Source organism: Pinus tabuliformis, chromosome 6 (genome assembly GCF_031772625.1).
Source record: "Pinus tabuliformis cultivar Carrire ecotype Pingquan chromosome 6, CPIR1, whole genome shotgun sequence".
In the NCBI taxonomy this organism is placed as follows: Eukaryota; Viridiplantae; Streptophyta; class Pinopsida; order Pinales; family Pinaceae; genus Pinus; species Pinus tabuliformis.
The window spans coordinates 1,497,628,148-1,497,641,539 of record NC_142292.1 but is presented as its reverse complement, the minus strand read 5'-3'; positions in this window follow the sequence as shown (position 1 = coordinate 1,497,641,539).

Here is a 13,392-nt window from a genome sequence, read left to right as displayed (position 1 = left end):
ATGGTTGTATGTTGCTCTAGTAAGAAACGCAAGCCCTCAGAGCTCCCATAGCTCAATGTATGCAACATGCAGGACCCTTGTACAAGGGTTTCTTGACAACTCCAACTCGTTTAGGAAAATCATAGATTAGATCTTTCCTCAGGGCTTTGACAAGGTGTATCAACCTGTACGTCATCTTAACGCGATGGAGCCTCCTTGCTCATTGACTTACCATATCCCAGATGATGTCTATCTACTGGAGCAATCGACAAATACGGATTCCTCAGTAATCGAATCCCACCCCTAGTTGTTACAGAGAATCACAATGGTATGTGTTCAAACAGCTCACTGATGAGCTTTCCCAACCAAGCAGCTTCATACGAGATCATACTCATAGATATGTATCTGGTCTCTGCGATGCTTATGGAAACCAACTTCTACTTCCTGCTCATCCATTATATCGAAGCAAAATCCAAAGAGAAACAGCACTAAAAGTGCTCCAGTGATCCTCCACACTAACTGCCTAATCAGCATTCGAATAACCATGCAATTTCATATTTCCGGCAGTGTATCTCAATCCATGAGAGATTGTGTCTTGAAGACATCTCAGAAGATTCTTGGCACAAATCTAGTGAGGCTCAACCAAATATGATCTCACAATGCTAGCTGCAAAACATATGTTCGGACGGAGGTTCACCAAGAACATCAACGCGAATGAGTTTTTGAAACTCAGAGGCATTTCCCAAATCTAGTCTGACATCACTACCATATAACTTCCAAAAGTTAAGATCCTTGAGGTAGTCACAGGCTTACAGTCCATCATACCAAATCTTTTCAGAATCTTCACCACATACTTTCCTTGAGATAGGAAATTTTCCCTTGGCTTCTACCACAATTCAAGTCCTTGGTTCTTCATTTAAAATTCAGAAGCCAATTCCCTCTTACATTTGTGAATGAGAGAGTATGCACCTGTTAGAAAGAGGTCATCCACGTATAGCACCAGTCTGAGAGGCTTGTCATCTTCAACCTTGTTATCACTCAGGTTGTCCCTGAAGGTTAAGAAAGGGATACGGCCGAGGTAACCACAAACCAACTTTGGACTGCAAGTTCTAGCCAACCTGCAATCAGAGAGGGCTCTCTCTTTTGGATTTAACTTTGTTTGAAAGGATTTTAGGCTAGGTCTTGGGTTCAGGGGGTTCTTTGTTTTGTTTTGGTGGGAAAATTGATTCTTCAGGTGGAGAGGCAGTGTATAGTCCAAGTTTCTCGAACCATTGGGCGTGGAGTCAAGGATGAGAAAAGCTGTTATATTTCTTTAAACACAGAGAGGGAAGATGGAGCAGGATAGCTGAGGTCGAAGCAACTTTCAGGTTTTATGGATGGAAGAGATGCCAAGCAATGAGAGGCAGTTAAGAATCTCTCAATCGACTTAACAGAGAAAGTAACAGGGCGCTACCTAGGGGCAGTTAAGAATCCCTAGGTAATTGGCCAGCACAGGTGAATTGGGGTAAATACGAGCCAGGAGGAATTCATACTCATAACCAATTCATTTTAGACGAAAAACACAGAGAAATAGCAGAAATTGAGCATAAAGAGTGTTTAAACTTATTCTAGGCTATTCTTTCTTCCTGCTATTTAGATAATGGCAAACACATAAACAGAGATAAGAGGCACTTATTGCTTCAGGCCGCAGCGCAGGGATTCCATCTTCAGCTTCTCAAAACATTCATCAACAACAGACAGTTCTTTCTCCGAGCGTTCAACAATCTTTGATTATGGAAAAACTCAAGTGTACAATGCGAGTCTCTAATGAAATTCTCAATTGACCAACCCTTAAAACTATACAGAGGGTGGTATATATAGGGAAAAACTTTCTATCTACTGCTTTTATTACAACTTGACCTAATCAGGTCATAAAACATCATTTATTGACCTAACTCTATCTGGAATTAAATGCAAAAAATCTCTTGAGCGGCGCTGAGGGTCGCCGTATCAGAAATAAGTGAATGATGTGGTCCTTTGTGGCTTGCTGTAGTTTCTTCTGGAATAAATATGTATGGGTTCCTGTTCCTCGATGTCTGCCTGCATTTAAGTTTGAGCTGTGATTTGAGTGCAGGAATGGGCTTTTAGCTGCCTGATTTGACTTCCTGATGGGCTCATTAATTCTTAGCTGCTTCGAGGCACTAAAATATCTTTGACTGATACTCTTTGGCGTCTTCTCCTTCTCTGATACTCTTTGACAACATCTTGGCCGCTGATCTGATGTACTGAGGGTCTAATCACGAATTAATGGTCGCTGTTCGACCTCTGCACCTTTGAAATTGCTTTCTGATCCTTTCGGCATGCTCTGTGAACAAAACTGATCATTTTTGCGCCTTTTCAGGCTTCCTGGGGCTGCATGGAGCGAAGATTCCTTAAAGATTCCCTGAAGATTCTCCATTTCGGCCCAAAAAATCCTGCGATGACTGCCTCAGAATTTGATTCCGGGGCTCCGAAGTGCGATTTTCGCGCCTCTGCGTCCAAAAAGGGCTGATGATGTCAGCATTATACGACGGGTGACGTCAGCATGGCGACATGGCAGGATGACATCAGCATGACGTCATCACGTACGGATGATGACATGGCAGGTACGGTGGCGGGACACATGGCAGGAGGCCACGTAGGTGGGTGACTCATCGGATGACTGTACAGGGGGGTGACGTGGGTTGTTGACTGTGCAGGGGTGACGTGGGCTCTTGACTGTGCAGGGGTGACGTGGGCTGTTGACGTCACCGGGCGGTAAGTGGTATGTGGCGCACCACTTATGGGGGATGGCGGTTTCGGAGGAAGGGGCTCCGCCACAGCCCGGTGCCTGACGCGTGGCGGGAGTACGGCAGCAAAACCGCCGAACTCCCAGGCGTTAAAGGCCGGGTGCGTCGGGGATGAGGATGCCCGCCAGCCGTTGATCTGCGGGGCTGTGGATCGGACAGCTGGCGGCGAACGCGACGGGATAGGGGGTTAACGGGCGGGAATATTCGCAGGAATATTCCAAGTTTAATGTGCGCAGCGGGTGGGTTAGAACTTACGGAAACAGGTTTAAGGGGTTTTTACAGTGGTGGGGTGAAGTTTTACAAGGGGGAAGGTGAACACATGGGTTTTTTGGGGGTTTTTGGGGTTAAGGGAGAGGTTACTAGCTGACCAGATGTCGAACTAGCTCCTTAATGACTCGGATGGGCTAAAAACAGTCCCAGATGGACTGAGATTTCCCAGACTTAGTAGAAAGTATGGCTATATTACCAGGGAGGGGTATTTACATAGGGGGATTTATATACATGATTTTAATAGGGGAAAGGGACAATTGTTAGGGAGCTATATAATAAAGTTAAAAGTTAATATGGAGATGAAGAGAGGGCACTAAGGTGTGAGACCTTATGCCATTTGGGGAAAAGAAGGCTCACAGATGATGAGTGAGCAGTCCTTGAGTGAAGGAGATCCTCACCAAGGCACATGTCATGGAAACGATGTGATTGAGAGGCTCAAGCAGATCTTGACCTCTTGGGGGATGTTAGTAAGTGACTTGGGGGGAATGAAGAGAGGGGGATGTTAATGAATCTTCAGCCTGAGTACCTTCATGAAACTGCAAAAACTGCCTGATAACTGTGATCAGAAAAGATAAGACATTGTGGAATACAAAATTGATCATTAGTCATGATTCTGCCACACCAAAGCTACCTACCCAGCCTACTGTCCTAACATTTTTTCTTCTTTTTATTTTGGGTGCACTTGGACTTGCAGACCCAGATTCACAGTTTTTTCTTTTGAATCTTCCTATCTAGATCTGCACTTATTTCTGCCAGGGCCCAGATTAAACAGTTGGGTCCCCTTGATTCTCTACCTATCTACAAATCTGCCAAGATTAAATGGTTTGGACAGATGTCATTCTCTATATTCTAAAACAGGAAATTGAAACCTAGGGATACCAGGATTAGACTGTCTGGACCTCCCTTCAAGAACTTCTTCAAAACTGGAACAATTCACCAAAATTGGAAACAGCAGTAACATTTGTATTGGCCTACTTTATTACTCCTTCTCTGGTTTTCTTCTCTGGAAATATGGAAACTTGCTGCAAGAAAGATGACATATTTGGCATGTAAAAATGTCAATCATGAAATATGAAACCTGTTGCAACAGGAGGTTAACAGTGGCTCCACTTGGGGATGGCTTTTCCTTGTGAAAAGTCAAGAACAGCAGGTCAGACTGCCTTGATCTCTGTTGTCACTGTAAACTGAAAGAAACCTCTTTGCTCTGGTTGTTAGAAATATGAAACTTTGTGACAAAATGACCTTCTTCTTGATTGAATCTTTGTGAACTGCTCAGCAACGCCTGCTTTCTTATGCGTGGTGTATTATTATGTACAATGCTGTCTGAGAATATGTCTTTGAAAACATGGATCGCAACTTGATGTACTTCCTTCAGCTTAGGTCTGAAATAAATTGCTGAAATCTTTCCTCTTCTGTTAACCTTTTCTTGCCTGAACATTGCAAGTGCGAAACAACTTCTTTTTGACTCGAATTGCTGTTGTGACATTGTCACTCTTGTTGCTTTGCTTAGATTGATACAGAGATGGGTCTTTGAAAACTGGACAATCAGCACCGGCTGTGCCTCCATGAATTTACTACTGTTTCTTCAATAATCGGCCTGCTTATCAAAATGAATTAAAAACAGTGTTCATATGTACACAATATAACTGTACAAAAATATTTACAGGACTTTCGTTGTTTTAACAACAAGGATCGTGATAATGTTTCAACATCCTGCCATTTACAGGTCCTTCTTCAACAGTGCTGTCCTCCATAGATTTGAGAAAATAGGTGTTGTTTCCTTGAACAGCAGAAATAATAAATGGGCCTTTCCACAGGAAATCAAACTTTGCATGCTTGCCTTTGTCTTCTCTTCTTGAGTCCCACTTTAGAACTTTGTCATCAATTCTGAAATCTTCAGCTTTAGCTCTCTTGTCAAACATCTTTTTGAGCTTTTCTTGCAAAATCTGTGCTCTGTCATATACTTGTTCTCTGGTTTGCTGGAGATGGATCGTCTGATTAATTCTTCTTTGAATGTCATTTGGTTCCGCCTGGATCTCTTGTAACAGCTTGATGGTGGGAATGCCGAGGGATGAAGGAAATCTAGCCTCCATGCCATATACCAGCTCATATGGGCTCATTACGATTGATCTTTTGCTTGAAAGTTTGTCTGCCCATAGGGCATTCACCAGCTTTTTGTGCCAGTTTTTCTTGTTTTCTTCTAGCATCTTCTTTATGATGTTGATGAGGCTCTTATTAGATGACTCGGCCAATCCATTGCCTTGAGGATAATATGCTGTAGAGTGGCCCAGGGTGATATGAAACTTATGGCAGAAACTGATCATCTTTTTGGACTTAAAGGCAGCGGCATTATCAGTGATGATTTTCTCAGGACAGCCAAATCTAGAAAGGATGTTACATTCAAGGAATTGGATAATGATAGTATCATTGGCTTGTCTACAGGGAATGGCTTCAACCCACTTGGTGAAATAATCGGTGGCTGTTAGGATCCATTTGTGTTGGCCTGAGGAAGAGGGATGGATTTCTCCAATGAAGTCAAGACCCCATTGTTGAAAAGGTTTTTCGGTGGAGATTGGCTTAAGGGGCAGGGGCAATAATTTTCTCTTGCCTTCAAAAATTTGGCACTTATGACATGTTGTGGAGAATTTTTTAATATCTGCAAAAAGAGTGGGCCAGTAGAAACCAGCCCTCAGGATTTTGTCCGTTGTGGACTTCCAGTAGAGATGACCTCCACAGTCACCTGCATGGAATTATTTCATGACATTGTTGGTTTCATTCATGGTTAAGCAATTTAACAATATACCTTCATGATTTCTCCAAAATAATGCACCATCAACAACACAAAATCTCAAAGCTTTCATCTTCAAAAATCTTTTCTTTGTTCTGGACAATCCTGGGGGAGCACACAGGTTTAACAATACAAAGAAAATATCAGTGTACCAGGGGCATTGCAGAAATATTTCACTGATCTGTGGAGTCGCCAGCTCCGGTTCATTGTCCAGCTGGTTAATGTCTAAGACCTGAAAGTTTGTTTCGGACATCAGTTTAGCTAAACCTTGTCCCTTTATCAGCTTGGTTGGTTTTATTTCAATGTCGTATTCGAGGATACTTGCAATCCACTTACCTCTTTTGCCTTCTAATCCGTCTTGAGTAAGTATGTCTTTTACAGTAGCATGTGGGACGTAGGCGATCACGTGTGAGTATAGTATATACACTCTAAAATCCTTGATGGCCTTGATAAGCGCGTAGGCCTGTTTTTCCATTATCGGGTACTTCAGTGGGGCGTCTCTTAAGGCTCGGCTGAAAAAAGCAATTGGCTTTTCAGCTCCTTGTTCATCCTTTTGCAGCAGGACAACAACTATCGTATGCTCGGATGCAAATGAAAATATGATGAAATCTTTATCGAACTGTGGACTAGTTAGGACAGGGGTTTGAGTTAAGGCAGATTTGATACTCTCAAATGCTTGCTTAGCTTCCAGGGACCATCTTACCTTGGCATCCTTCTTTAACATGTTGCTTAATAGTCTTATTAATTCAGCTAGATTTGGAATGAATCTTCTCAAGAAGTTGATTTTCCCAAGGAATGCTTGTAACTCTTTTACGTTTCTGGGGTATGGGATTTGGAGGATGGCTTGTATTCTCTCAGGATCAATCCTGATCCCGTCTTTTGATATGATGTGGCCAAGTAATTTTCCTTCCTCAAGGCCAAATAAGGACTTCTTAGGATTTAAGGAAATTCCATATTTTCTGCATGTTATGAAAATTTGCCTAAGATGCTTGAGATGTTCTTCATCATATTTGGAAAATGGGGTTAAGTCATCGAGGTACACAACTAAGAAGTCATGTATTTCTTTGGTGAAAGCAATATCCATTGCTCGTTGAAAAGTAGCACCAGCCTTTTTAAGTCCGAATGGCATTTTTACATACTTAAATGTTCCCTAGGGTGTGGTAAAAGCTGTTTTGTCTTGGTCATCTGGGTGAACAAGTATCTGGTTAAAACCTGAAAATCCATCTAGTAAAGAGATTCTAGATGATCCCACTACTCTCTGTAATATGTGGTCCATTTTGGGCAAAGGGTCTACACAAAGTCTGATTTCACCTGTCTTTTTCCTTGTAGGAACAAGATTGGACACCCACTCAAAGAATCTGATAGGTGTTATAATGCCTGCTTCCCACATCCTTTTTACTTCTTTTTCAATCGGGGGAAGCAGCACGGGGTTGATTCTTCTCAATTTCTGTTTGAAGGGCTTCTGATTGGGCTTCAATGGGATAGTGTGCTGAATCACTGATGTATCATAGGACTTCAAATCCTCATAGCTCCAAGCAAATACATCTTGAAATTATTTGAATAAGTCAATGTACTTGGGCTTTTGATCGGGTGGCAAGTTTTTGGACAGTTTGATCATTTTTGGATTTTCTGGTGTCCCAATATTGTGTTCTTCAATTTCCGTGTTTATTGGTTGCAATTTTGGTTTTCTGGGAACGTCATTAGAGTCAAACATGTCTTCTAGTGGAGTTAGCCCAGCGGGCAAAAAATTATCCTTTAGGTCAATGATTTCTACTTCTGTTTTGTCTATTTCTTCTGCCTGGGTTTGTCTTAGTTGTTCAATGTTTTCATTGTCAAAAACAGTTGGCTTCAGAATCGGTTTGGTTGTTGCAGCATCTAAAGCTTGCTGACTTTCATTTCTCTGCTGTTCAGAATCTGTCATGGCATCCGTGTCAATGTGAATATTTGAGAATTCGTGCGCAAGGGTAAGGAAATTGTTAATCTGGGCATCATTCTCGAACACTTGCCAATCTCTTACATTATTTGGGACGGTGGGTCTATGTTTTATTTTGGCTGTGAAGTGATGATTTGGGTCAAAAGGGAGCTTGCATGTACTCGCGAAGGTGGCTAGGCTGTGCGCATGAATGTTGTGATTTCTGGAAATCTTGTCAATCTTGAATTCAGTGAATGACTGGAGTATGTCAATAGCAGCTGTTCTGTAGGCTCTCATTCTATTGTCATTGGTAACAAAATTACCTTTTATCTGTTGTATAACTAGATCAGAGTCACCTAAGATAGATATTTTTACAGCACCTAGAGTTTTCAGCAGTTTAAGGCCTAACAACAGAGCTTCATACTCTGCCATGTTATTTGTGCATTTGAAATTCAGTCTGTAGGCATGTCCTTCTGCATGGTTATCGTGTGTATTGTGAATCCAGACACCTGCCCCTGCTCCTAACTTGTTAACAGAACCATCAAACTCCAAGAACCATGTGATTTCTTGCTTGTGATTAGTATCAAGGAATTGAGCTGTTTTAGGATTGGGCAGATTTAGAATTTCTGTTTGGGGAGGTTCTTGTAACATGCTGGTTGCATTTACTGTTTTGACAATCTTTTTATTATGGGTAACCGTTTCTTCACTGATGGGAACTTGTTGTTCTAGAGTGAAAGGTTCCTTATTGGTGGGCAGATCCAAATCATCATTAAATAAAATGAAAGAATCCATATCAGAATGGATTGAATAAATGGGAAAATTTTCAGGCTTGTTTTCACTACTCACTACATATTTCATGAGCGTTTCTCTATATAGTCTCTTTGGTTGCCGAAAGACTAAAATGGTAGCATAGGAAAGGTCTAGTTGAAGGGATCCCTGAAGCTTTGCTCCCCATGATCTTGACAGGAGCATACCATACTTGGGAGGAATATCAGCGACCACTACATCCATGAGAATGGTCTTGTTCGGATATTGGACTAGGGAAACACATAGGTCTTTGATGAGACCTAGACATTTCACTTGACTCGAGTCAAATGAGTATAAATCTTTGTAATGTCTTGTAATATCGAGGTTCAGTTTTTCCATCACTGCTTTGGGCATAAGATTGTGTGATGCCCCTGAGTCAAACATAGCGTTGTGTAAGACTTTGTCATGTATATGCAGACTGACATAAAAGGGTGGGATAGGTCCATAGGTAGATTTTCCATTTACTTTTGGGCCAAATAGCAGTTCAGGGGAATCATCCAAAACATTTACATCATCTTTATTTTCTGGCATTTGCAATGATCTTTGAATTTGTTGCCTATACACATCGTGTTTAGCCAATTCTGAAAGAGGAATGGCTATTTTGAGTTTTCCAATCTCTGTTTCTAAACTAAAAGGTTTCTCCAGGGGAGTCTTGGTATTGGCATTGGTAGTTTTTCCCTCTTCATTTGAATTCTCAGCAACTTGCTCCGGTTTATCAATGCTATGGGATGTATTTGCTTGCGGTTTGGAAATTTTAGGAGTGCTTTTTGGGACGTTGTTTGAGTTTTGTTTTGAGAAAGGAGGTGTCAAAGGCTGCTCAACAGCAGGCTGCGTGTCTGTTATATCCTCTACGGTCACTTGACTTGAGTTTGAGGCAGTCAAGTCAGCTGGTTGGGTTATGATAGCTGTGTTCTTACTCTTGTTGGGTTGTTTGGTTTCCTTTGTCTTGCTGGGCTCAGAGATGTCGATGGTCCTAGTTCTGAGCTTATACTGTCTGTGTACTTCATATACAGCAGTATCATAACCTTGTTTAAAATCAAAAGATTCGCCAGTTTTAGTTTCAAATTGATTATCATCATGTTCATTCTGGTCTTCTTGTGTCAGGAAAGTTTGATGCTCACCCTTTAGATCCATTACATTCATGTGGTCGTCTTCTATAGGCTGACTGGATGTGGATCCTTCTACGTAGTTATCTTGAAAAGGGGGTCTAATATCCTGGTCTGGGTTAGGCCTACCAGCATTTATGTTCTGTGTTTTCCTAAAATTCGGGTTTCTTACAGTGTTGGATTGTTGCCCTTCCCATGATGCTTTTCTCTCAACATGTTCTACTCTTTCTCCTAGTCTTTGCAGGCCATTAATGATAGCATCAAGTTTCTGGTCAAAGGCTGAGGGTTCTTCCTTAAAGGTGGTTCTCTTTTCCATTCTTGCTCTGTTTCTTTTGGCAATTAAGTTGGCTTCTACCGTGACGGAAACCTTTTGCGCCTCTTCAAGGGTTGCGGGAGCTCTTTCTTTCAACTGATATGCCATATCAGGGTCAAAACCATCAGGAAATTTGTACAAGGCTAAATCTGGTGGAGGTCTTAAATTCTGTGGTATCGCGTTATATACATTGTTGAATCTTGCACAGTACTCCAAAACGGTCTCTTGAGGACCTCGTTTGATTGTATCATATTCAGCTAGTATGTGCAAAGGATCTTTCTTTTTCTCCCATCTGTTGGTAAAGGCTTGGTAAAGCTCATCAGGAGTGGTTATGGAGTTTGCAGCAAGTGATCTGAACCAGGTTCTCACATCACCTGTCAGGCTCTGGACAAAAATTCTCATTCTCACGCTGTCATCATCTATTTCATAGTTCTCAAAATAGTCTTGCATCTTTTTGGCATGCTGAATAGCTATGAAAGCACCAGTGGAATCAAAATATGTGATTTTGGATTGGTAGTCCTGAGGCAAAGCTGCAGCGTTAGCAGGCAACTGCAAGGGTGCATATCTATTAGCCATATTGGTGGGGATAATAGGAACAACAGGGATTATCGAGACAACAGCAACGACTGGTACAACAGGGGTGATAGGAACGGTCGAAACAACAGTGGTTGTGATGGGAATATGTGCAGTGAATGAAGGTGTGAAGGGAGGGCTTTGAGATGTAGATGATGAACTAGGGGAAGCAGGGGTGGACCGGAATAAAACCTTGACAGGAGTTGGAATAGAGCTAGGGTAAGTTGTTTCAGGACTCAAATCAGCAAAATTTTCCTGTCTTTGTTGCTTCCTAAGGATTTTAGGGATTATGTTAGGGTTTTGAAAAACAGCTGGAGGATCTGGGTCTGGGTTTGACCTTGTATAACGTGGGTTTTTCTTGGGAGCTAGCTTCCAAACTTGTTTTTTGGGTATATATATTTTTTTGGAATATTTTTGTATTTACACAGGCCAGATAAGATTTTGGAATGGCTGTATACATCTTAAAACTAGCATGAAGATTGACTGAAGCAGCTTTTATCTAAACCTGTTAATGTAAAACAAAAACAGTTTCAAAGGCTTCCTGGCTGACATTCAGGCTTCATCTGTAGTTTTAGGAAATATATAGCAATTAGAAAATCGATTTATACAGGGTGTTTTTAACCTTCTTCGTGAAACTTTGTAAAATTAACTGAGGAAGTTCCCCAGTGGAGTCGCCATTATGTTATCACTCAGGTTGTCCCTGAAGGTTAAGAAAGGGATACGGCCGAGGTAACCACAAACCAACTTTGGACTGCAGGTTCTAGCCAACCTGCAATCAGAGAGGGCTCTCTCTTTTGGATTTAACTTTGTTTGAAAGGATTTTAGGCTAGGTCTTGGGTTCAGGGGGTTCTTTATTTTGTTTTGGTGGGAAAATTGATTCTTCAGGTGGAGAGGCAGTGTATAGTCCAAGTTTCTCGAATCATTGGGCGTGGAGTCAAGGATGAGAAAAGCTATTATATTTCTTTAAACACAGAGAGGGAAGATGGAGCAGGATAGCTGAGGTCGAAGCAACTTTCAGGTTTCATGGATGGAAGAGATGCCAAGCAATGAGAGGCAGTTAAGAATCTCTCAATCGACTTAACAGAGAAAGTAACATGGCGCTACCTAGGGGCAGTTAAGAATCCCTAGGTAATTGGCCAGCACAGATGAATTGGGGTAAATACGAGCCAGGAGGAATTCATACTCATAACCAATTCATTTTAGACGAAAAACAGAGAGAAATAGCAGAAATTGAGCATAGAGAGTGTTTAAACTTATTATAGGCTATTCTTTCTTCCTGCTATTTAGATAATGGCAAACACATAAACAGAGATAAGAGGCACTTATTGCTTTAGGCCGCAGCGTAGGGATTCCATCTTCAGCTTCTCAAAACATTCATCAACAATAGAGAGTTCTTTCTCTGAGCGTTCAACAATCTTTGATTATGGAAAAACTCAGGTGTACAATGCGAGTCTCTAATGAAATTCTCAATTGACCAACCCTTAAAACTATACAGAGGGTGGTATATATAGGGCAAAACTTTCTATCTACTGCTTTTATTACAACTTGACCTAATCAGGTCATAAAACATCATTTATTGACCTAACTCTATCTGGAATTAAATGCAAAAAATTTCTTGAGCGGTGCTGAGGGTCGCCGTATCAGAAATAAGTGAATGATGTGGTCCTTGGTGGCTTGCTGTAGTGTCTTCTAGAATAAATATGTATGGGTTCCTGTTCCTCGATGTCTGCCTGCATTTAAGTTTGAGCTGTGATTTGAGTGCAGGAATGGGCTTTTAGCTGCCTGATTTGACTTCCTGATGGGCTCATTAATTCTTAGCTGCTTCGAGCCACTAAAATATCTTCGGCTGATACTCTTTGGCGTCTTCTCCTTCTCTGATACTCTTTGACAAAATCTTGGCCGCTGATCTGATGTACTGAGGGTCTAATCACGAATTAATGGCCGCTGTTTGGCCTCTGCACCTTTGAAATTGCTTTCTGATCCTTTCGGCATGCTCTGTGAAGAAAACTGATCATTTTTGCGCCTTTTCGGGCTTCCTGGGGCTGCATGGAGCGAAGATTCCTTAAAGATTCCCTGAAGATTCTCCATTTCGGCCCAAAAAATCCTGACGTCATCACGTACGGACGATGACGTGGCAGGTACGGTGGCGGGACACGTGGCAGTGACGTGGCAGGAGGCCACGCAGGCGGGTGACTCATCGGATGACTGTACAGGGGGGGTGACGTGGGCTGTTGACTGTGCAGGGGTGACGTGGGCTGTTGACGTCACTGGGCGGTAAGTGGTATGTGGCGCACTGCTTATGGGGGATGGCGGTTTCGGAGGAAGGGGCTCCGCCACAGCCCGGCGCCTGACGCGTGGCGAGAGTACGGTGGCAAAACTGCCGAACTCCCGGACGTTAAAGGCCGGGCACGTCGGGGATGAGGATGCCCGCCAGCCGTTGATCTGCGGGGCTGTGGATCGGACGGCTGGCGGTGAACGCGACGGGATAGGGGGTTAACGGGCGGGAATATTCGCAGGAATATTCCGAGTTTAATGTGCGCGGTGGGTGGGTTAGAACTTAGGGAAACGGGTTTAAGGGGTTTTTACAGCGGTGGGGTGAAGTTTTACAAGGGGGAAGGTGAAAACATGGGTTTTTTGGGGGTTTTTGGGGTTAAGGGAGAGGTTACTAGCTGACCAGATGTCGAACTAGCTCCTTAATGACTCGGATGGGCTAAAAACAGTCCCAGATGGACTGAGATTTCCCAGACTTAGTAGAAAGTATGGCTATATTGCCAGGTAGGGGTATTTACATAGGGGGATTTATATACATGATTTTAATAGGGGAAAGGGACAATTGT